This window comes from Diadema antillarum, unplaced genomic scaffold, assembly GCF_040938485.1.
Source record: "Diadema antillarum isolate AM-2024a unplaced genomic scaffold, OU_Dant_1.0 seq00000331_RagTag, whole genome shotgun sequence".
Classification (NCBI taxonomy): domain Eukaryota; kingdom Metazoa; phylum Echinodermata; class Echinoidea; order Diadematoida; family Diadematidae; genus Diadema; species Diadema antillarum.
This window is the reverse complement of record NW_027271348.1, coordinates 1,154,983-1,181,933: the sequence shown is the minus strand read 5'-3', so window position 1 is coordinate 1,181,933 and position 26,951 is coordinate 1,154,983. Positions and strand designations below refer to the sequence as shown.

The window sequence follows — 26,951 nt, the reverse complement described above, 5'->3', positions numbered from 1 at the left end:
GAGGACCAACTCCAGAGTGGATTTCTCCATGTTCCAACCTTGAAGAGACAACCTTATCTCACACATTAAATGTGTGACACATCGCCTTGTCATCTTAAAGAGAGCTGCAACCAATCTTCTGGTGCTCTGTATATGACCCCTTTGATCCTGGACAAGGATGGCAGAAGACAGCCTTCGGTATCATGGAGCCAGTGTGGTCAACTGGCCCTATCTTTCCCACCTCCTTCTATGACTTGCTTTAGAAAGTTACTGAGGAGATGAAGGATGATGAAGAGGAGGAGGCTGACATTGATTACGATGATGGTTTTGTTAATGACTAGAAATAACATGTGTGAAATGGAAAGCTGACATATCGCTTACCGCTTCTGTGGTTTGTACAGCCACTCAGGATGAGAATTCAGAATACTTTTAGCAAAGTGAAATCATACTGTATTACTTTATTTTTTCAATATGCATTAATTCCGTACTTCATGGAAAGCGTATACACACGTCACAGATGTAAAAATCACTTTGTCTTTTGATAATAGCTTAAATGTTGCGTCTTGTTTCAGACAACTTTTAACAGAATTTGAAAGAAAACTTAATTCCAATCAATTTGAACTTTCTTTTGTTGACTTTGAATACAGAATGTAAGCACAAAAGCAATTCATATGCAAATATCCCGAAGTAAAAGTAGCAGCAATTTACATTGATAACAGTCCTTATTCACAGGGTAGATTTCCGGCTGTCAAGTGATTTTTTCTCTTTGTTTCTGACAATAAGCTTTAAAAAGTTCAAATGAAAACATTTTGGCACCTAAATTTTTGAAGTCGACTAAACATGTTGGCACAGTGATCGTTTTGAATACAAAATGAAACGAAATTGAACGCCCACAAAGAGTGTTAAATTTCATTTCAAGTTTTATGTTTGTCCATTAGTCACTTTCATGTGTTGTGATCAACATTATTATCATGTGTGACCTCCTCTGACCACTTATTTTAAGGGTATTTGTATATGAATTGCCATAGTGCTTACATTCTTCATTCGATTTCACCTAGTGCGGGGTTACAATGCTTGACATTAATTTTCACTTCAGATTCTATTACATGTTTTTGATACAAAACAAAATAGGCCTGTTTGGGCAATGATCTAAAGACAAAGTAGTCAGTCACGCTTGTTAGGTATACAATTTTTCATGTATGTTGCATGAAATATTTGAGCAATTTCCAGAGTAACAACACTTAATTTTTCATATTTTTGGACATTTCTTGTATCAAACTTGCTTTCATCAGAACTTGCTTTCATCATGTGAATGACCATCTCAATTAATTCCTCATGCTGCGTTTCTTCTGAAGAAATGTTTTATTTGCCCCTGCATGTTATGTATAGTTCAAAAGTTGAACTATTTGGGTGCTTTTCGGTGTAACCGACACTGGATATTTCATACTTTTGGACTTTTCTTGTATCAGACTTGTTTTAATCATGTTAATAATCATCTCAGTCGATTCCTCATGCCACATTTCCCCTGAAGAAATGTTTTATTTGTCCTTGTATGTTGGAAAGTTCAAAAGTTAGAGAAATTAATGATTTTCCTCGCAAATCCAAGATGGCCGTGTGACACGATTTTTACTTGGAAACAAAAAAAAACATCAAATAGACACCCTAAGGGATACAAAAAAAAGGAGGGTGCATGGGGATCCCCCATTCCTACAAGACTATTAAGACAAAGTGGTTAGTCACTCTTATGAGGTATATGAGATTGTCATGTATGTATATGGACTATTTGGGGAATTTCTAGACTAAACGACACTGGTTTTTCTCGCATTTTTGGACTTTTCTTGTATGAAACTTGCTTTAATCATGTAAATAACTATCGCAAACGATTCCTCATGCCGTATTCACTCTGAAGAAATGTTTTATTTGTCCCTGTATGTTGTGTAATTCAACAGCAAAACTATTTGGGTATTTTCGGTGTCAACGACACTGAAATTTTCATATTTTTAGGCTTTTCTTGTTTCAAACTTGCTTTAATCATGTAGATAACCATTTCAATCGATTCCTCATGTCACATTTACTTTGAAGAAATGCTTTATTTGTAATTTTATGCTGTGTAGCATCAAAAGTTATGGAAATTAATGATTTTCCCTGAAAATCCAAGATGGCTGCCAAGATGGCCGCCAATGACCCCCATGGGACACAATTTTTTCTTGGGAACAAAAAAAAATCAGTAACTAGACACCCTAAGGGTTACAAAAAAGTAAGTTAAAAAAATGTGTTCGGAGGGTGCATGGGGACCCCCATTCCTACCAGACTATACTACCAGCAATGGAAACTGTTCTCCTTTTTGCTCCTGTAATAGCTAAAAAAGAGGGGGATCTTACTTCAGGTTTCAGGTTTATTCAACACTTTCATAAAAATCAACATATAACAGAAACAAACAGCATTACAAACAATAAGACTACATAAAAACATTAGTATTACAACAACATTCATGACAAATACGGCAAAACAAAATAATTGGATAGTGTTAGGAGACAAGCATGAAGGCACAGTCTTATATTTAAGCTTGTTTCCAAAAATACATATATATTATAATGAATCATGTAATCGAAAATATCTTTCATAAATATAAAAACATATAAATTTCATCAAATCAAAACAAGATTATACGTGCCTATATGTGACCCTGCACCTCAAAACAAACAAAAAGTCGCCAGACATGAATTTTTAGGTAAGACCATATTCTGAAAGAGCAGACTTTAAGCTTTAAAATGATGTATAACTCAAATCAAATGGACTCTCTTAACCTATCTAAATATTGGAAAGAAAGCACAAACTCAGGAAAAGTGTGAACTGAGAAAAGAGGCTCTGAAGTACAGTGTCTATTCAAGCGCTTATTCTTTACCAAACCGTGCTGGCTGTGCGATGAATGGGACAAAAAACAGGACGTAAACCACCAGAGTAACAACGATGAAGGGATAATTAGATTAAATGAAATTAAGCATGCCTCATTAACACATTCTGTCCATAATTAATGGCAATTTTCCAAGCAGTAGCACTATCCTTTCATTAGTTATTAGAGATGAAAGTGAAGAGTGTGGACAAGGTTTTTCAGAAATGAAAAAGGGATTCTAAAGACACACCTAATCACACTATTCTACCAAAAATGTTCGAGATAAACTGCTAAAAAAACACACTTTCCTGCCCGTTTTAGGATACCAACTTTTAGCATAATGTAAAAGAAGACCCGCTCTTTCAGAAAATATGAAAAAGTCAAGTTCGGCTAGGTGGACCCATTTCACTTATTTTCAGTCCTCACGTAAAATCAGTGTGTGCGACTTTATGTTCGTTTTGAGGTGCATTGTCACATATGCAGATACACACATACACACACACACATACACACACCTACACACAAACAGCCTAACTATCAAAAAATTCATTGTATCGATTTGAAAGGTATAACTTGTATCTCCTTTGGAATCATCGTAATGACGTGCTGCTTCTAATATCTGGAGGAATTTCGTTCCATATTTTAGGTCCATTGACAAATATCGATTTTTGAGATTGCAAGGATCTGGCAAGAGGAACAGCATGTATATTTGCATTTCTCATGCTTTATCTACAAATAATATATACAGTAATTCAAAATGATCTCATAAACTCTTAGAAATAATATGGTTAAAACATTAACACATAAATATTGCACACTGATAAATGTAAATATCTTGAAACCTCAAAAGTTTGAACTGGTAAAATATTGGAGTAGTATGGGCATAGTAATCACTGCGATTTATCGAACGGAATAAGTTTCTTTTGAAACAACAATATTCGATTTACATTTGACATATTAGAATTGGCCCATATTACCGAACAATAATTCAAATGCAGGAGAACTAATGTATTGTACAACGTTATCAAAGTATTTTTGGGTAAGAATTTCAATCTTTTAAATATTGTTGAAGATGACACGAGTGTGCTCATTCCAGTTCAATTTATTATCAATTGTAACACCACGAAATTTAATGGAATTACATTGTTTTATCGTAATATCTTTAAGTTTAATCTTTATATCACATATATTAATCTGTTTATTGATAATATCATATAATTTGTTTTCTTTACATTAATTACAAGCCTATTACAAACAAACCAATTAGCAAGTTTAGTAAATTCCTTATTGCAATTACTTTGGAGTACATAATGATCATTATCGGACATAAACACACTCGTGTCATCCGCAAATAATATCATTTGTGATTTATTAGAAACATTGACCGTGTCATTAATGTAAAGCAAAAAAGGAGTGGGCCTAAAATGGATCCCTGGGACACACCGCATCTTACCGACATCAACTTTGATTCCACACATCTTCAGAAGTTATACATTTCCACTTTGATACTGTGGAAATAACGCCGGTACTAATCACGGCTCCTCTCAGAATTTTTTTCCCGAACCCAACGTGTTTGGTTGGAGCACCGGGAGAAGTCCCAGCAAGTGCCCATCACACTATGGGAAAGTCTTGCTTGTCGAGACTTTCCACCCAGTCTGAACGCGGTGCAAAAATACAACACCACGCACGGTGGCCATTGGTGACGCCCCACCCCCCCCCCCCCGCCCCCTTTGCAACTTCAGCTATGATTTTTCCCCGCACAGAAAGACATTGGAACATGCGTGGACGTCAGTCGAAAAAAAAAATAATAAAAATAACACCTCGATCTCTCAAGTGCCCCTATAGAAACGAACAGGATCCAGTCTGAACGCTTTGTGCACTTCCAGTGTACAGTGTATTTCCTTTCTCTTGACGACCTTGTATGAAACGTATGTATGCGCTGCTCGGCCGAACACAAACACAAATGAAACTTTAATTGAAGTGTGTGAAATTTTTGGGATGAAATTCCAAATCAAAGAACGCAAACACACCTACAATTGTATTTATATGTGTTTAATTATATATATATATATATATATATATATATATATATGGGTGAAAACATTGAACGATGTACAATTGGGCAAATCAGGGGTCAAAATTAAAAAACGCGACTCACTGATAAAAATATATCTCAGTCAAATCTCATTGATATCAGCTTTCTTGCAAACCCCATTATACTGGGATATCTCCAAGGGTGTTGTTTTTATTCAAGGTTATATAGAACTGTGACATATTGGCGAACGTCTCTGACTAAAACAAACCTTGTTTTAGTGAAAATTCAAATCAAGGGTAGAAAAACGTTCAAATGAATATATTTTCATCTTGCTCATGCTTTTGAAGACTGTGTTAATTTGTTCCTAAAATATTGTTTACCTCCTGTGAAGTTTACAAAAGCTAATATACACGGAAGTTAAGGTAAAAGTGGAGTTTTTGTCATTTAAGCAGAGATTTTTATATTCTTATCTTCACTTTCATCTCATTTGAACAAAACATATAGCAGGGGTCTCATTTGTTTAAATGTTAATGTTTAGTAGATACTAATAATGAATTTAGTGCATTTCGTTTGGTCAAATCCCCATAAAAGCCCTTTACAGATGCTGAAAGTAAGCCATGTTTTGATCAGAGACGTTCAGGTTTCACTCATAGACGTTCCTCAGACATAGACAATAAAAACGATGTCCTTTGATCCATAATTACGAGGTTTGTGAACAAACAACATTATTCTTTTATCAAACACATGTTTATCTTTTGTCAACAATTCAGAATGGCGATTTGAACTTGAATTATTTTTCATAATAACCGATTGTAACTACAAACCTCCATATTGTAAGAGGAATTTCGATTTCTACACCAAAAATCAACAACAAACCTGTCCTTGTTATATTATTCATATCTTACAACACTTTTGAATGACAGACAAATAAAAATTACACGAAATACTTGCAAGTTTGACTACCTAACCTAAATCATTTGTTTATATCAGAGACATTTGCTTTTCCATCAGGGACGTTTTGGCTGTAAGTTATCACTAGAATTAAACACCAAACTCCCTATTTTAAAAGATGCTCGTAACTCAACATTCCACATTCATTGACAAATCATTTACCTAGGCATATATGTCAAGAATTGTTTTTGTTTATGATGACCACTACTTTGTATTTCACCTTCCGATGTATACGAAGGTGTGCCCACATGCTATCAATATTGTATATGTTTTCTTTCAAATGTAGTCCAAATATATAACAAAGGTAAACACGAATTTACTAATACTATTTTAATTTTACCACTATACCTCAAATATGATTGTAAGTGTATGTTAGGCCAATTCGGATTTTTATTAGGGACCGTACCTAGGCCACTGTTATGATGTCGTCTCAGAAAGCTGAAATTAACCTATACTCATCCTAGAAGCATCAAATTCCGCTGTGTTTTTTTGTATACTATGGCAGATATAAATTGTAAACGCCAAACTCAAAAGAATATAAACGGCGTGGTACAGCAAACGTTTGACCAAAAATAACTGAAAATCTCTTTCAAGAGGTTGACAATGATAACATTACAATATCACATTTTACCTGTCACATCGGTAGGGGATTATCAATCCTTCTTTCTACTCGAAGGCGATACATAAGTAGTGTTGTAGAGGAAACTAAGTAAAGGGACATTCTTAATAGACGTTTTCTTGTTTCATTACAGATGTTAGTATTTTTCCTTTTCTCATGTATTTGGCTTACAAACCTCAAAAATAATACCACTAGAATATCTCACCTTACTTCTAAGAGAAAAATAGTCTATTACAGGGGAAATTCAACCCAAATATGAGCTAGCCGCTGATAAGAAAGAATAAAATCTTCCGGGCTCGAGAAATATACAGAAGTTATGACGTTTTGAAGTTTCGCTAATTATTCAGGAAACAGTTTTTGAACGGTCATTATGAATATGCAAATGGCAAATTGAGCTTGTCATTCCCTCACAACTTGCCGTAATGTTTGCACATAAACATTTTGAAATTTTCAGTTTTTCATTCAAACACAATTATGCCCGAGGCTTAAATCCGGGTATATCTCACTGATCACTATTCTGAAGGTAATCAACCAGGAATAGCATCATGTTTCAGATTTCAAAGACAGAAAATTGAATTTTCGTTATTTTTTGTACACGATCAATGGAAAATTGTGAGGTTATGACATGGCTAGCTCACTCACTTCCATGTTCTTATCAACTGTACGAGAACTTGTTTGCAGAAATTAGCAAAACTTCAAAAAGGCAGTTAATTAAGGGTGCAATTAAGCACAATTAAGGGTGCAAGTATGCACCGCAGGTGTGCTGCTATTGTTACAAATTAGGTGCAAATTTGAACATTTATTTCTTAGCGTGTAAGCCTCAGATTTTACAGGCTCAAAAGCAAACGTAGTGATGTGCATTAAAAACAGAGTCCGCATTATAACATTGAATTGTATTTCCCCTCTACTTGGTATTCCATGTCCTCAATCAGTGCATGGTACCGACTGCGTCGCTTGCTACCTGAAATAGGGGTTGGGATAGTCATTATTTTGTAAACAGATGGCACTTCCAAGATGTCCGTCCGGTCTTGCCAGTACCACGGCCGTTGTCTGGAACTTGTAGGCTCCATGAACATGACTGAGCCTAAAGATCCTGAGCAGGACGAAATTCTAATATTCGGAGCATTTAAAATCCATCCGGTCTTTCCATCTTGCTGTAAGAAAAAAGATAGAGTTAAAAATGATATTAAAATAAATCTATCATGCACTGGAAGAACAATGTGCACACAAATGAACGTCTCTGATCAAAATTATAAAATCAACATTGTTTTTAGATTGCGTAACTTACCTAGAACGATGTATGTATACGAGGGCCATATACTGTGGAATGATGAAAGATCTACTCCTTACTGTAGTAGTTGAAAATATGTAAAACGTTCAGTGTAACGTCTCTGACGTAAACATCTTTGCTTATCAGTAATTAATGGGTTTTATTTTTACAAGACATTGACATTATATTTGGATTGAGGAACCTATGTGCTACAAGCATAGGCACCAATTCGCCATGATGGGTCATTGATATTGGTTTGAGAGCAGATCCTAATTGTTCAGAGAACGTCTCTGACCAAAACCTGTTTTTCTTATACATTTCTGCTTCTCTCACAAAAAATACGTAAACTAAAATGACTACTACATAATAATCATAGACCATTGACCTATTACTAGTCATAAAACATAGTTTCTGTCCTGGCAATGTGTTTACACTTGCTCAATCAACAGAAAATCTTAAATTTGAAACTCTTTTACATATTTTCAACATCTTTCAGGAAGCTTCATTTTTCTTAATACTATAACACGCTCGTCTTAACTTGGTTCTACTTGTTCCTATTACACTAACTGAGCCCATCCAGAAATAAATTTACTTTAATGTTCTCATAATTTGTATAGTGGATGTCTTTATTTCATGAAACAGTATTTTTCAGAGACGTTTTTCATTTTGCTCAGAGACGTGCGGTCTTTGATATTCGTGCAGATTCTTAAATATTTACTGTCTATCCTCTTTTAATTTACCTCTAATCCAAAGATTAAAATACATAATTTCACAAATGATACTGATTGGAAAATCTACGGAATAATAATTCTAATAAATCGGCACAAACAGCAGGAAAGTTTTTGTTATTACTCACATTTTCAAGATTTGTGGGTATTTCTGTCGTTGAACTGTGCTGACTCGATTCCAGGATGGCTCGTCAGTGAGTAAAATAAGCACGCAAATAAAGTATCATGCAGTGCGAAAGTGCCAGATGAGGGAATATCCCTTCAGAGACTTTCAATCAGGGACATTCGTTTTGATCAGAGACATTCGCCAATTCAGGTTTTCAACCAGAGCTCATTTTTGTGGACAGTATGCTACTAAAGTTGCCAATCATCATAGTCGCCTGGCTCACACTGACATACTGATAACCACTTTTTATCTGAAGCATAATCCACTTTCATTAATGACACCATTAAACAACTGAACATCTCTGATGGCTATTCAGTATAATTTTTTTTTAATGAGCAGCCACACGATTATTTCACACAGCTCACACACAAATTTTGATGGAATGGTAGAATGGTTCAACGTTTTCATATATGGGTGAAAACGTTGAATGATGTACAATTGGCCATTTTCGGGCTTTTCGATATTCAAACCCTTGTAAAATTGTCACCTGGGGGTGTTTTTCATGGTTTTAGGTATCATTTGGTAGGGGAGGGTTGTACCTTTCAGAAAATATGTACTTTGTAGCGTTCTTACTGCATTTTCTGAAAAAATAATGCCTTGAAGCTGAAAAAATTGACAAAAATGCATATTTTGCGAAAAAAATCCCAGAATCACACGTCTTAATTTTTGTTCTAATGCAATTCTACAGCTTTGTTTTTCCTTGTAAGCCCACACACTTCAACTATTTAATCAAGTACTTCTGCCGTGAACGTGTGTATTATTTATCTTATCAGGGAATGTTGAATTCACTTATGTCTGAAAGAGAACGTCCCTGAATGAATTATCTTTTTCTTAACGCCAAAAATTCAGGATGACTATGAAAGCATGTAAGGCCATATCTATTTAGCGTCTTATCCATACTACCATTCCATCAAAATTTGTGAGTGAGCTGTGTGAAATAATCGTGTGGTGGCTCATTAAAGAAAATTATACTGAATAGCCATCAGAGATGTTCAGTTGTTTAATGGTGTCATTAATGAAAGTGGATTATGCTTCAGATAAAAAGTGGTTATCAGTATGTCAGTGTGAGCCAGGCGACTATGATGATTGGCAACTTTAGTAGCATACTGTCCACAAAAATGAGCTCTGGTTGAAAACTTGAATTGGCGAATGTCTCTGATCAAAACGAATGTCCCTGATTGATAGTCTCTGAAGGGATATTCCCTCATCTGACACTTTCGCACTGCGTGATACTTTATTTGCGTGCTTATTTTACTCACTGACGAGCCATCCTGGAATCAAGTCAGCACAGTTCAACGACAGATATGCCCCCAAATCTTGAAAATGTGAGTAATAACAAAAACTTTCCTGCTGTTTGTGCCGATTTATTAGAATTATTATTCCGTAGATTTGCCAGTCAGTATCATTTGTGAAATTATGTATTTTAATCTTTGGATCAGAAGTCAATTAAAAGATGATAGACAGTAAATATGTAAGAATCTGAACGAAGATCAAAGACCGCACGTCTCTGAGCAAAATGAAAAACGTCTCTGAAAAATACTGTTTCATGAAATAAAGACATTCACTATACAAATTATGAGAACATCAAAGTAAATCTATTTCTGGATGGGCTCAGTTAGTGTAATAGGAACAAGTAGAACCAAGTTAAGACGAGCGTGTTATGGTATTAAGAAAAATGAAGCTTCCTGAAAGATGTTGAAAATATGTAAAAGAATTTCAAATTTAAGATTTTCTGTTGATTGAGCAAGTGTAAACACATTGCCAGGACAGAAACTATGTTTTATGACTAGTAATAGGTCAATAGTCTATGATTATTATGTAGTAGTCACTTTAGTTTACGTATTTTTTGTGAGAAAGGCAGAAATGTAAGAAAAACAGGTGTAGGTCAGAGACGTTCTCTGAAAAAATAGGATCTGCTCTCAAACCGATATCAATGACCCATCATGGCGAATTGGTGCCTATGTTTGTAGCACATAGGCTCCTCAATCCAAATATAATGCCAATGTCTTGCAAAAATCAAACCCATTAATTACTGATAAGCAAAGATGTTTACGTCAGAGACGTTACACTGAACGTTTTACATATTTTCAACTACTACAATAAGGAGTAGATCTTTCATTATTCCACAGTATATGGCCCTCGTATACATACATCGTTCTAGGTAATTTACGCAATCTAAAAACAATGTTGATTTTATAATTTTGATCAGAGACGTTCATTTGTGTGCACATTGTTCTTCCAGGGCATGATAAATTTATTTTAATATCATTTTAACTCTATCTTTTTTTTTCTTACAGCAAGATGGAAAGACCGGATGGGTTTTAAATGTTCCGAATATTAGAATTTCGTCCTGCTCAGGATCTTTAGGCTCAGTCATGTTCATGGAGCCTACAAGTTCCAGACAACGGCTGTGGTACTGGCAAGACCGGACGGACATCTTGGAGGTGCCATCTGTTTACAAAATAATGACTATCCCAACCCTTGTTTCAGGTAGCAGTCGGTACCATGCACTGATTGAGGACATGGAATACCAAGTGGAGGGGAAATACAATTCAATGTTATAATGCGGACTCTGTTTTTAATGCACATCACTACGTTTGCTTTTGAGCCTGTAAAATCTGACCTTCAGAATAGTGAATAGTGATCAGTGAGATATACCCGGATTTAAGCCTCGGGCATAATTATGTTTGAATGAAAAACTGAAAATTTTAAAAATGTTTATGTGCAAACATTATGGCAAGTTGTGAGGGAATGACAAGCTCAATTTGCCATTTGCATATTCATAATGACCGTTCAAAAACTGTTTCCTGAATAATTAGCGAAACTTCAAAACGTCATAACTTCTTTATATATTTCTTGAGCCCGGAAGATTTTATTCTTTCTTATGAGCGGCTAGCTCATATTTGGGTTGAATTTCCCTGTAATAGACTCTTGTTCTCTTAGAAGTAAGGTGAGATATTCTAGTGGTATTATTTCTTAGGTTTGTAAGCCAAATACATGAGAAAAGGAAAAATACTAACATCTCTGATGAAACAAGAAAACGTCTATTAAGAATGTCCCTTTACTTAGTTTCCTCTACAACACTACTTATGTATCGCCTTCGAGTAGAACGAAGGGTTGATAATCCCCTACCGATGTGACAGGTAAAATGTGATATTTTAATGTTATCATTGTCAACCTCTTGAAAGAGATTTTCAGTTCATTTTTGGTCAAACGTTTGCTGTACCACACCGTTGATATTCTTTTGTGTTTGGCGTTTACTATTTGTATCTGCCATAGTATACAAAAAAGCATAGCGGAATTTGATGCTTCTAGGATGAGTATAGGTTAATTTCAGCTTTCTGAGACGACATCATAACAGTGGCCCAGGTACGGTCCCTAATAAAAATCCGAACTGGCCTGACATACACTTACAATCATATTTGAGGTATAGTGGTCAAATTAAAATAGTACATGCTGTAGTAGTAAATTCGTATTTACCTTTGTTATAGATTTGGACTACATTTGAAAGAAAACATATACAATATTGATAGCATGTGGGCACACCTTCGTATACATCGGAAGATGAAACACAAAGTAGTGGTCATCATAAACAAAAACAAGTCTTGACATATATGCCTAGGTAAATGATTTGTCAATGAATGTGGAATGTTGAGTTACGAGCATCTTTTAAAATAGGGAGTTTGGTGTTTAATTCTTGTGATAACTTACAGCCAAAACGTCCCTGATGGAAAAGCAAACGTCTCTGATATAAACAAATGATTTAGGTTAGGTAGTCAAACTTGCAAGTATTTCATGTAATTCTTATTTGTCTGTCATTCAAAAGTAATAAGATATGAATAATATAACAAGGACAGGTTTGTTGTTGATTTTTGGTGTAGAAATCGAAATTCCTCTTACAATTTGGAGGTTTGTAGTTACAATCGGTTATTATGAAAAATAATTCAAGTTGAAATTGCCATTCTGAATTTTTGACAAAAGATAAACATGTGTTTAATAAAATAATGATGTTGTTTGTTCATAAACCTCATAATTATGGATCAAAGGACATCGTTTTTATTGTCTATGTCTGAGGAACGTCTATGAGTGAAACCTGAACGTCTCTGATCAGAACATGGCTTACTTTCAGCATCTGTAAAGGGCTTTTATGGGGATTTGACCAAACGAAATGCACTAAATTCATTATTAGTATCTACTGAACACTAACATTTAAACAAATGAGACTCCTGCTATATGTTTTGTTCAATTGAGATGAAAGTGAAGATAAGAATATAAAAATCTCTGCTTAAATGACAAAAATTCCACTTTTACCTTAACTTCCGTGTATATTAGCTTTTGTAAACTTCACAGGAGGTAAACAATATTTTAGGAACAAATTAACACAGTCTTCAAAAGCATGAGCAAGATGAAACTATATTCATTTGAACGTTTTTCTACCCTTCATTTGAATTTTCACTAAAACAATGTTTGTTTTAATAGTCAGAGACGTTCGCCAATATGTCACAGTTCTATAAATAACCTTGAATAAAAACAGCACCCTTGGAGATATCCCAGTATAATGGGGTTTGCAAGAAAGCTGATATCAATGAGATTTGACTGAGATATATTTTTATCAGTGAGTCACGTTTTTTTAATTTTGACCCCTGATTTGCCCAATTGTACATCGTTCAATGTTTTCACCCATATATATATCACCATGCCTCACAAAACCAACAAAAAGTCGCCAGACATGGATCTTTAGTTAAGAGCAGATTCTGAAAGAGCAGACTTTAAGCTTTAAAATGATGTATAACTCAATTCAAATGGACTCTCCTAACCTATCCTAATACTGGAAAGAAAGCACACTCTCTGGAAAGTGTGAACTGAGAAAAGAGGCTCTGAAGTACAGGGTCTATTCAAGCGCTTAATCTTTACCAATTAAGCCGTGCTGGCTGTGAGATGAATGGAACAAAAAACAGGATGTTAACCACCAGAGCAACAGCAATGAAGGGATTATGAGATTAAGCTGAAATTAGGCATGATTTATTAACACATTCTGTAAATGATAAATGTCAACTTTCAATGCAGTAGCATCATTCTTTCCAAAGTTATTGGAGCTGAAAATAAGGAGTATGGACAGGGTTTTTAAGAAATGAAAAGAGGACTCTATGATAAACACCTAATCACACTATTCCACCAAAGAGTGTTCAAGAAAAACTGCTAAAAACACAAGTTCTTGTTCGTTTTATGATCCCAAACTTTAATATAATGTAGGGGAAGACCTGTTCTTTCAGAAAATATGAAAAACTCAAGATTGGTTTGACCCATTTTAGCTTTTTCAGTCCTAACACAAAATCAGTGCGTACGACTTTTCGTTTGTTTTGTGCTGCACGGTCACATATATACATAATCATATATGTTGTATTATCATTATCATTAGTAGTAGTAGTAGTAGTAGTAGTAGTAGTAATATCATTATAATCATTACCATTTTGTTATTATTACGGAAGGGGGCAAGTATTTGTGGCACAACAACATGTCACGCGTATCATCTCTGACAACAAACAAATCACCATCGCCATGCCAGACTTGAGTAACAGCAAAACTTTATTCCTCCCCTCGCCTCGCCTCGAGCGCCAGCGTCCCCAGTCGCTTCGACATCTGCCCCAACGTGGGCCGAACAAGCCACACCCACCTTGCACAAATGCATATTCATGACAATGTATATCAGGGCTGGACACTGACATATATGTCTGGTGGTCCTTTTGGGCCACTAAAATCCTTATATTTGAATTTTTGCTGGTCCGAAATATAATGAAATATTAGATTGCATTTCGAATTTTAGCTGCCCAATCGGGCCAATGAGAGATAAGATTTTTGGAAATTTCGTGGCCCAACATGAATTTTCAGTGGCCGCCGCTATTGTCTAGCCATATCTATAAATATATAAATATATATATATATATGTCTATGTATATGTATATGTATATGTATATGTATATGTATATGTATATGTATATGTATATGTATATGTATATGTATATGTATATGTATATCTGTGTGTGTGTACATTTTACACAGTTAGGATTTTAGTTCACGTGTTGAATCTACGACACAAAACATAAAAAGAAGACATTGTAATGCATTATTAGAATCCAAGAACTTCTAATGGTTGGACCAAATTTTTGACGTGCCACACGTCTTCTTCAGGGTTTCGGACAATACCTGAAGAAGACGCGTGACAAGTCAAAATTTGGTGCAACCTTTTATAGAGCGAATGCCCAACGATTTTGAAAACTTGAAGATTTGAGGTTTCGGATACTTTCAAAATAAGATAAAATCAGCTCCAGCGTATCCCTGTTAATCCTTACGAATAGGTAATGAATACAAAGAACGTCAAACATGTTACGAACTATTCTTGTATTAGCAACAGACGCGAATGTATCTTCAATACTTCAAATTCGTCGGGTATTCTTTGGGCATTTGCTCTAGTGTGACGGGGCCTTAAGACGCTAATAATGCATTACAGTGTCTTACATTTTATAAACGTATTCGCGGAAAGCACATACGTCATGTGCAGAGGGCTGCTGGAGGTCTCATCGTTTATCAGTGATCCTAAGTAAATAGAGTTTTGCGCCTTCTAATGTCTCCTGCCCATCTGGAGTGAAATTTTGTTTGGTCGCTCCATTCCTGTAAAGTAGTAGGATTTTTGTTTTCTTCATTATTTAGGAGCAGATTTTTTTTTTCAAAAGCTGTACTAATTATGCTTTCCCCCTACATGTGAAGGTTGTGTCATCAGCAACCCTGAAATTAGTAAACCTTCGTCCGTTTACAACAACATCCCGGAAAAAAAGTTTCCAGTACTTTCTGTAGAATCTGTCCATGACACAAAAGAAGACACATACATGGAAGTATCACCTACACAATCCCATGATATTTGCAAGAATGACCAGTGCATGCTTTACTTTTCTGTGTTTCTGTTTCTAGTAATCAGTCTAGTAATTAAAAATAAAGATTTACAAAAATACCATTGCACTTTGCCTTCTAAAAGGGTGTCACAATCTTTGCAAACTATGACTGTAATTCACTTGGTTGGCGGTTTCATCATAATGGGGATGCAATCTAAATATACTGCTGTTCCCACCGTCTACTTACAGTGCTGCAGATTTGGCTAATACTTTTCATTTATTTGCCTTCATTGCAAGTGGACAGTCTGGTTAAGTCGTCAATTATCAATATTTCATTTGTCCTGGCAGCTCTCCGTCATGGCGAAACTCATATTGTTCGCATTTCAGTATTACTTTGCAAAATACTGGCCTCAAGAAAAAAAGATTAAACATGCAATCCTGATATCTAATTTGAGTCTCACAGATATCGGGCAAACATCAATGAACAGGAAAAATTAGCAAATTCATATCTTCGGACGGAAAACGATAATTAATAAATTCTTCCTGGGGAATAATTAACTGTTGGTCATATTTCTACTCTTGATTGGAAATTGACGGAGAAGTGAGAAGAAAGTGCTTAAATTCTATCGGCAAAAGATAATTTTTGCCCAAAGTCTTCGGCTGAAAAAAACCCCCACCAAGTGCAACTTTTCAAATGAGAGAGGAAGACAGGAAGAGAGAGGATGTTTTTTTATGCACATTTATGAAGGGTGCTACATAGCGAAGTGCACGTGGCATCGTTGCGTAGTGAAGACAGGATCCAAGATAAGATCAGTTGCTTGTTATTGATAAAAGGAAGCACTGATATGCAAATATGCACTAATCTCGACAGCAGAAGGCGATCTCTGGCTGATGCATGATCGAATTAGTTTAGATGCATTTCCAGTAGTCGACTATGACAGGGGTCGTACATCTTAATGATCCAGAGTCATTTTATTGGCCATATGTTTAATTACCTGCAGTGAATATACCTCTGCAGAGATGTCTACGGGTAATTCCAATCTTGATCAATAATATTGTGTGTTAGGTCACATTGCTCAAAGTAATAACTTTAAAAATGTAATAGCCTAGCAATGTCTGCATGGGACAGGTGAAGCCAACTGTATTGCCGCAAAATGAGAACTTATAAGAAAGCGGATGAACAGGGCATTTTAATGACATCACGTTCTGCTCACTTGCAGTGGTAGTGGCAAGTAAAGAAGAAGTCTAAACGATGTGGTATTTTGAAAATGACATGCTTCCGTTTTACTTGCATTGCGTGTATTGTAAAGTGCATTAATGTTGCTTCGCATGTGTGTGTTTAAAGTATGTTCATGAATTCTTCTGCCTATCCTTGGAAGTATTTTGTTTCTTCTATTGTTACTCTCCATCTACTCGTACCCCCAAGCAAGAACCTGCAGGATGTACAATTTCAGTTTTTAATGCATCGTGACAAAGATATGGGTAGCGTCGGGTCGGACTAGAAATTATAGGTATTCACATCTGACCAGAAAACAACCACAGTCATATCTTATCACGAGATCACCCAAGACAGCTAAAAATCAATTATTGATTATTAGTGTTTCGTGACAAGGTGAGGTGGATGGACTAAGAGTCCTGTGAATGTTGTTCTGAATTATGACAGAGACTTTGAAAAATAATAGAGTGACTCAGGGCCTCACAAGAATTTTTTTTTTTTTCAGTGGAGTTGCTCTCAATATCCAGCTCCCAAGTTCGCATTTGTTACCAGCGACAGTAGTGCTTTATCGTCATTACTGCGAACTAAATTGATTGTTGCTATGCGTTTTAGTGCTTTCTTAAGGCCGTGTCACACCTTTCCGGGGAAGCTACTCGGGCTTGTCGCGAGGAGGGATTTTCCAGCACGCAAGAGAATTTCCCCGGGCGGACAAGAATGTTTGCGAGTTTCGCACTTGTTTCTTACCTACTAGACGCGTGCTATTCATCTTCTACTTGCGTGTATTCCGTGTGACCTGCCTGAGAGCTTTGAAACCAATACGTTTTCTGTTACGAGCGACTTACAGGTACTGAGAAGTACCTGCGTTGGACTTGCCTGAGAGGTGCTGCCGGTAAGGGTCTCCTACTGGTGTTCTGCCTGTACCTCTGCGAGCGAACCCCCATTACTCACTCGGAACAAGTTTTGAGCATGCTCAAGGCCTTGTCGTACCGCATCTGAGGAAGTTTTACGGCTTGACTTGCGGGGAAACAAATTTGCTACCCGGAGCTATCCGCAGTTGGTCCGCACTTGACAGTACCTAGCGCGTATCTCGCCTGTAGTTGCCTAGAGGTGCTCACGCAAGTCCCATTTAACCGCAGCCAAGTTTTGAGCATGATCAAACCTTCTTCCGGGTGAGTCGCGGGGATGCCCGGAGAGGTCCACGCAGAACGCCAGTAGGATGCCCTTAGCGGCAGCACCTCGCAGGCAACTCCCATGCAGGTACCTCGCAGTCCCCGTATGCAGCCAAGATAATGACATTCTGTGGGACTTCTGCCATTCCTTCAAGGGAATTCCTTCACTGAGTTGTCAGCACCTACGCGACCGGTACACAGGTCACACAGTACACCCGCAAGTAGATTTTAAGTAGACCGCGTCCAGCAAGTTAGACACATGCTCTGACTCGCCCAAATCCTTGTCCGTCCTCAGAAATTGTCCGGTATGCTGGAAAATCCCCACGCACAACAAGCCCGCGTAGCATGCCCGGAAAGGTGTGACAGGGCCTAAACATGGTTGCGGGTAAAAAGATTTGTGTGCGCACCTCCGGGCGACTACGAGTGAGATACGTGCTAAGTACTGTCATGCGCGGGTCATCAGCGGGGACCTCCGGGTAGTAAAAAATGTTCTTCACAAGACGCACGCAAGGCTTGCCCGGAAAGGTGTGACACGGCCTTTAGTGACCTCGTGTAAGACCAAGTTCAACCCAATAACTGATTTGCCACTCAACTGTACGCTAAATGTGCTTGAGTTCTTTGTCCTTCTGAAACAGTGTAGAATGTTTAATATTTTCAAAAGAGAATTAAAAAATGTCCACATACATTGTTAAAACAGTGTAGTTATTATTATGATATTATTATATTCTAATATCATAATATTTCCCTCAACATACATATTTTTTTGGTTACTTTATTTTTTGATAGAAACAAAAATCGAATATGTCACCAAAATTGTGCATCATTTCCATGAAAAATCTCCCTCTTGTGGGATTGGGCCTCTCCCCCTCCCACACCCTCTCCCAGCACATTTACCAAAATTCATATTTTTCTTACTGTTTTTATTATCTCATCTGGGTCAAAGGCTCAAGTGAGCAATTGCTCTTCGTGCGGTGTCCGTCGTGCGTCGTGCGTAAACTTTTTACATGTTCATCTTCTTCTTGGAAGCCCCATGACCGATTTTCACCAAACTTGGCAATTAGCATACCTAGGGGGGGGGGGGGGATATGATCTCAGTTTCTTCAAATGGGCGCCATGCCTAGCTGGGGGCCTCTGCCCCCCCCCCCCCCCCAAAAAAAAAAAAGGGGGAATCTTTAAAGGGGAAATCCAGTCCAAATATAAGTTAGTCTGATAAAGAAAGAGTAAAATATTACCAGTTCAACGGTATAATTATGATCGAAATCGGATGAAAAATACAGAAGTTATGATATATAGAAGTTTCGCCTTTTGGGGGGGTAAACAGTTCTTGAACAGTCAATATGAATATGCAAATGGCAAAGTGAGCATGTCATCCCCTCACAACTTACCATATAGTTTGTACATAACATTTTGAAATTTCCAGTTTTGCAAGTATGCTCGAGGCTCAAATCCTCGTTTATCTAACTGATCACTATTCTGAAATTATTCAACCAGGAACAACATCATGTTTCAGACTTCAATGACAAAAACATTGAATTTTCGTCATTTTTTTACGCGATTAATGGGAAATTGTGAGGGCATGGTATGGTTAACTCACTCATTTGCATATTCATATCCACTGTACAAGAACTGTTTTGCAGAAATTAGCAAAACTTCTACATGTCATAACTTCCTAATTTTTATCCGATTTCAGTCAAATTCTTACCGTTGAACTCGTAAGATTTTACTCTTTTTTATCAGACTAAATTATTTCGACTGGATTTCCCCTTTAAAAATCTTCTTCTCTAGAAGCTGAAGTGATGGAGCTAAGTTGACACTATGAATTAGTACATTAATGACTGAAGTTTCAAGTTTGTTCATGGCGGAACCCCCCAGCACCCAGCGGAGGGGAGTGGGAGGGGTCCAAAATGGGACCTGGTTCGGCACAAATTGTCGCCCCTGCACAAATTGTCGCCTCATGAAACGGGCGACAAATAGTGCAGGGAGCTGACGGCACAAATTGTTGCCCCTGCACAGTTTGTCGCCTGGCGACAATTTGTGCAGAGGGCTGACGGCACAACCAACACATAACTTACATGGCTACATCCATGCAAACCAGCCATGTAAAAAGTCACCTTAAGGTTTCGAGGAAGTGTGTATGTGCGCGCAAATGATAATTGAGTGTCCGTTTGTGTGTGTTACTGTGTGTGTGTGTATGTATGTGTGTGCGGAGTGCGTGTGAAGAGGAGAGGAATGGATGGATGGGGTGTGGGTTTTAGGGACGGGAGTGAGTGTGTGTGTGTGTGCGTGCGTGTGGAGTAGTGGGTGGTGTGAGGGGGCGCTTTATGGGATTGGAGCGTGTGCATATGTGTGCGTGTGTGTGTGTGTTATTGTATGTGTAAGGATGTATGTTGAAGGTGATATATCCATAATGAGGATTTGTGTGAGTGTTTGTCAATGCTTGCACCCCAACCACACAAGTGCATCTTAGCATTATCTTCTGCAGCTTGAAGATATTGACCGACGACAATTTGTGCAGTTACGTTTCACTTTACCTGCACAAATTGTCGCCATTGAGGTAAAAAATTGGGAACTGCACGAGCAGCACAATTTGTCGCCAGGCGATAAATTGTGCAGGGGCGACAATTTGTGCCGCAACAGGGGCCTAAATTGTACTTTCATTTCATTTCGTTTCATATCATTTGTTTTAGATATCCAAATAGTACAAAATAATTGCAAAGTAGCAAAGTGAATTTGTACAAGAAGACAAGAAGGTGAAATGTCACGGAGCACTGATGCAAATGCAAATAATCAATAATACAAAAATATAGTACATGTACGTCTGCACCAAGAAATACATATAAATACATGGTTTTTACATGGTTCATCATCATGAATTCACACTAGTAAAGGAATATGGGAAAATATGGAGGGAATTTGTACAAAAAACAAACAAATAAACCCAGAACTAGCAAGTTCCCTGAGTAAAACGAAAAAAAAGTCTTTACATACCTGCGTACATGAACGATTCAGAAGGGATAAGAGGAAGAGGCATACAAGTAAAGCAATAGGACAATGACAGACACACACATTAAAAAACACACAAACACGGTCACAGACACCGAAAATCTGTGCAAATCCCCAACAAATAAAAACAGGACAAAAGGGTCATGGGACGAGGAAGTCAACATACATTCAGAATGTCAGATAGTTTGTCTAATATATAGATCCGCATTCAAGAAATGAAGACAATCACTTGACTTAAAAACATGGTTGTGCCATGTATTCAGTGTTTCAGTATCGACTGAATAAAGATCTTTTTAACTTGTTTTTGAAAGTGTCAATACTAATTGAATTTTTCATTGCAGCATTAGATCCACGGTAAACAAAGTATTTTGAGCAAAGAAAAAGTTCGCCTTAAGGGTATAGAGGGGGATGCAGGTAGACTGTTTTGTTAGGTACTATTGTGTTATTAAAAACAAATATTGAATTAAATACTGATGGGAGATTATTGTTATGAAAATTGTACATGAATTTACCGAGTTGCACCTGTTATCTATCTATCTATCTATCTATCTATATATATATATATATATATAGCGAAAACTTTGAGCAAAGAAAATGGGTTTTATATATATATATATATATATATATGTGTGTGTGTGTGTGTGTGTGTGTGTGTATCAATAATTTCAAGAATTTTATTCTAAATATAGAAATTATGAGTATGATCATAGGTAAAATATATGATTGATTATTCTAAGAACCTTTCACTGTAGTAATAGAATCATGTTGAATAATGTTGATGAAGCATTTCCCCAAGCTAAAATACCATAATTGAGATACTGAGCAATCAACGTAGAGTAAAGCATTGAAAATTTTGCTATTGGCAAAACACATTTAAGTTTAAGCTTTATCTTATTTTTTTCAATCAGTGCAAAGTGTTACACTGTATGTTGTTTTGTGCTTAGAACAAAGCATATTACATTGGAAAGTTGTCAATGTAGATGAGAGCTTGTATAGTTATTCACCCATTTCACAACGACACTTGATCCAGATGACCAAGTATAACAGTGAATAAAAAATAAGTCACTTTTATAGCACCTGAAGCCTAGAAGTTAATGAAAAATAACACAGTTGAGAAGAGAGAACATCATTACAGGCACATGGGTAACTAACTGTTGTATTGTTGTATTATGCAATATCGATTGTATGTAGTATAATGCCTTCCCTGTTTCAGTGTAAAGGGGGGGGGGCAGTGGACCCAGAGGGTATGTGCGAATGTGTGTTCTGTGATGGATGATCATTGCATGGAAATAAAATAATGGATACAGTGTTTTACAATCATTAAAACAAAACTACAGCAATTAGACTACGCAGTCTATGGGTTTGCCTTCATCCACTGTCTAGCAGGCTAAACCTGTTTCGTAATAGTATACATGATAAAAATTAATTTTGATGGTGGGAGTTATCATTAAAACTGGCCCATCAATTCTAATACCAAATTTCTAATTAAAGTTTTATTCTAAGTAAAGTTTTATTTTGGCAGGGGCCCCTGTTGTTGTTGTGTTGTTGTTGTTGTTGGTTTGTTTGTTGTTTTTTTTTTTGGGGGGGGTGGGATTTGTTGGAAAGTAGGGACAAGGCTCCTTCGCATATCCTGTGCGTAACATGGAAAGTGCCACATGAAAGGAGCTGTAATGTAACAAAAGAATGTTTATTGGGCAATATGGTATGAATCAAAACTTAAATGAAAACAAAGTTTATTGGGCAGCATGGTGTAAATTGAAAGTGAAATGAAAAAAAAAAAACTTGTTTGTTAATACTTTGTTAATAGCATACGAACAGAACAACGCTTTGCGTAATCTAAGTTTGGTAAATGAACGGCCCAAGCCGATTGAATTAAACATGTCCCCATGGGCCAAATGATTAGTACATGTAGGTCGAAACAAGGCCAAGACCCACACGCAGAAACAATTTAGCGTTGTGCCACGCGCTTGCGCACTTGATGCTTACAGCCCGGCTTTTGAATAATTCATTAGTCTGCCTGTCGCTATCCTACGTTTTAAAAATCCGCAGCTTAGGTCTGCCAGGTCGCACGTGGAGAGAGGTCTCTTTGACCCCGTTTACAGTGCGAGGCTCGGCCGCAGCTCGGCCGCGGCCCAGCCCACCTTCATTTCTGTGTAAACGCGCAAAAGGCCAAATGCGAGGCCAAGATTGGCCTCGCATTTGGCCACGCTCTAGAGGTGGTCTCGGCCGCGGCTCGGCCGCGGCCGAGCCTGGCCTTTTCTCAGTGTAAACGCAAACTGGGCCAAATGCGCGGCCAATTTTAGTCTGGCTTCCAAACCCTCTGCCTGTACTATTTCGCTATTCAGGATATTAATCCCCTCAACGTCGAAAACTAGTATAGTTTAAGGTGGTTTTGTGTTGCAAAGGATTTTTTTCCTTCGGCAAAGGCCTTTGCCCGAACGGCGACTTTGTCGCCACGGTATTCAGTTGGCAAGGGTCTGAAAACCAGACAATACCAAATTGCGTTTGTTTACAAGCAGAGCGCCACTACGACAAAATATTGAAAGGTTTGAATCAAAAGCGCGGCCGAGCCCAGCAGTGTAAACGGACAAAATTGCGGGGCTCGGCCGCGCAATTATGGCCGGGCTCGGCCGCGGCCGAGCCGCGGCCGAGCCCGGCCCCGCACTGTAAACGGGGTCTTTGCTCTCCACAGACCCGTTTCTTATCATATTTTGCGTGCTAACCACTTTACCTTCATTCCCCGTGTTGATACGAAAAGTTTCCTATATATCTTGGGAGAAATTTCTTGTAGACTTATGCTACTCCTACACAACTTTGGCCTACATTTTATGAATATGAAAATGATGCTTAAAAGCGAAGGTCCCAGTTAAGCAAAATCTCAAGGTCGTTCAACAGAGCTTGGAAAAACGTAAGCAATTGCTTGCAAGAACAAGCAAAATGTCCGTTCTATGCATATGTTTTCAAGCAAATGCTTGGTTGCTAAGTAATAGCTTGCGGGTAGCAAGCAATTGCTTGTGCTTGCTAGCAAAAGCGTTTGCTTGTCGCAATTGCTACTTTTTTTTTGCATACAACCTATTAACTTTACCAATGCAACAAAGTTCCTAATACGACAAACAAACCTTCCTGGCACGGCACCATGCCATGGGCCTCGTTTTATGAATACAATATTTCACAGTATGCCCTTTCGTGTGAACGTTGAAGGAGGTTACAATAAATAGTATATGTTACATTCTTAGCCATGTGTTACACTAAGGCCATGCTTACGTTGTGCACTCGTTTTGGCAAAGTTCCAGATTGGACTATTCCGAATTTTCGAATACGTTGGGCCTTCATTGGCTCGATATGCTCTAGTGTGAAGCAGTCTGTAAACTTGTAAGCGCCTTGTTGGCAAGGCCCTTACAATCATTATACATTACCCAAAACAAGGTCTACAACGCTGTTTTCTTTTTCTTTTTCTTTTTCTTTTCCCTTTTCAATTCCTAATTCCTATATTTATTCAAAACCGCAATCCATCGACTGTGTATGTCATCCCTGCCTAAAGAAAAACCCGAATTTATTAAATTTTAGCTGAAGCCAGCGCTAAGTTTCACTCTCGGCGTCATTTTTCTCTGCGACCTTTGGGGTCAAACTGAAAGTCAGTAGTCAGCTTACTTGGGTTCTTGGGTTAGGATTAAGGGTTAGGGATGACATTAAATCCGCATTTTTTTTTCTGATATTGCTACTTTGAGTAAGGGAACGAATAAGGAAAGTAATAAAATCGGAAAAAAAGGAAAAATAACGCAACAATTTCACACACCTAACGCGAGAAACTATCCATTACCTTGCACTAGTATTTTGACCCCGTGAACCCATATTTTGTATGCGTCGTTTTCGATCGTTTCTTGCCTCTTTAAATGATTATGTTCATCCAGCCGCATTTCTACTTTTTTTTAAATAAATGTCTTGGTATCATTGAAATGTTCTGAGTAGTTTACACATTATTTCTTCCCATGCAGAAATAAAGTAAATCAATCAATCAATAATTTTATGTCCCGTACTATCTCTTGTCCGGGGCTAAGGAGAAAAACTGACCTTTTTTACACTCGTATTTTCTTAGCCCCGGACTTTCCAAACCACATGAATATTCATGATTATGCTGTGCACTGTACACGTACACGCACGCACCGGCAGCACTTGATTACCTCGTTTCTGATTGGTCAGTGGGGGTCGGACTTCCTCTCCGTCGCTTAGCCCCGGATTATTTTTTCGTTCTGTTTACACTCACTTGCTTGGCACCGCAATTGCGATGCTAACCCTGCTATTTTGCAGGGCCAGCTAGTACCGGACTATCGGTGGGGCTAGCCCACTTTGGCAAAAACGAGTGTAAGCAGAAAGTGGGCTAAGGATAGTCCCGTACCAACGGTGGGGCTAGGGGGGGGGGGCTTAGCCCCACCGTTGGTACGGGACTAAGCAAAAATTTACAAGTGTAAAAAGCCCTTAGAAGTCTTCGGAACGACAAAATGTAAAGTGATAACGATGGTTGGACGCACGTCGAATTTATACAGATATTGAATTAAGCCCTAGTTCATGGCACGCTATCAAATGGAGAGTTAACAGTGCGGAAGGTTCTAACCATCGTTCCTTCAGGTACCCACAGCGTATGTCTGAATCTTCGATAAGCATGAGCTGTAAACTGGAAATATCATCATTTTTCCACATTGGCATGATTTTCATTAGCTTATGTGGCTGTCAGGTTACCGCTTGGGTTACATGCCTTTTGCTTTGTGAGACAAAATTCAACGGAAAAAAATTGATACCGAAGATAGCCAGCAAAATACAGTTGTATTTGCACGCCACAGTCTTACAATAAGATGACGATTCGTAAACAGACAAGAATGAAGATGATAATGGAGTCATAAGGAGGGAGCATGCTTGGATGATATTCACCAGTACTGACCTGAATGACGCCGCAATGAATCATCAAGTGGACCTATTGATTTAACACTACGCCGCAGTTTCTTAACTGGAACACGTCTTCACTCGCAAATTTCCTTGTATTTACGTGCTAAAAGCACGCGTGATACTGCGAGAAGTCGTTTTTGCGTTTACGGTTGACGAAAATGAGGGGAAGATTGGAAAGAACCAAAATGTCATGCGAGACGATAGATCAAAAATGATGAAGAATAAAGAAAAGGACAGAAAGAAGACGGTGAAATCCCAAATAAAAAAAAACTGCGCGCGCACACACACACACACACACACACACACGTACAGAGAGAGAGAGAGAGAGAGAGAGAGAGAAGAGGGAGAGATTCATGAAGTAATGCACAACTCCGAGAAGTGCCTACTTTCTACATGTATTGAATGATGACGCATACATGAATACACAAATCAGCAAATTTAATGACGGGAAGTACTATCTAGCAATGTTGACATTTTACATATTTGTAAGTGTCTACTTCCTTTTAAATCATGGGTATTTACCTCCACTGCACACTGGGACTGGAGTCCTTGAGTAGGAATAATGTAACACGACTTCGTTATAATCTATAATACAATAAAAAGTCTCCATCTTAAATCACTGATGGAATATAGCAAAACACAAATTATATAATCATGGTAATTTCATGGCTTCAAAACAATTCATTGTGAAATCGTCCAGTGCAGCTTTTTTTAATTGAAAGTTTACATTGTGGCTCTGTGATCTACTTTCCCTTCCGTTCCCAGGTGTATGCAGCCCACAAGGGGATGAAGATACACTGGCCCAACGGTGAGCCGCCGAAAGCTGAGCCACCGTGTGGTTTCGATGGTACTAAATGCAAGACGAAATACACGCTTCATATCGTTGCAGGTGTCATCTCTGGGATTATTCTCCTGGTGATCATAATTGCTACTATCGTCTACAGGTATTTGATCTCATACCTCATAATTTTTCCACAGTGATAATCGGACTGAGATGAGCTGTATTTCGTATCATTATTACGATCATTGTCGTTATATAGATAACCCTTCAGCACAATACTTTTGATGCAGACATATCTCACTTCACGGGACCA

At 37.7% G+C, this 26,951-nt stretch overlaps 1 pseudogene; it reads left to right on the top strand.

Annotated features, from left to right (window-relative positions):
* LOC139730741 (speract receptor-like) overlaps positions 1-26,951 on the top strand; it is a 533,096-nt pseudogene that overhangs the window by 392,311 nt on the left and 113,834 nt on the right.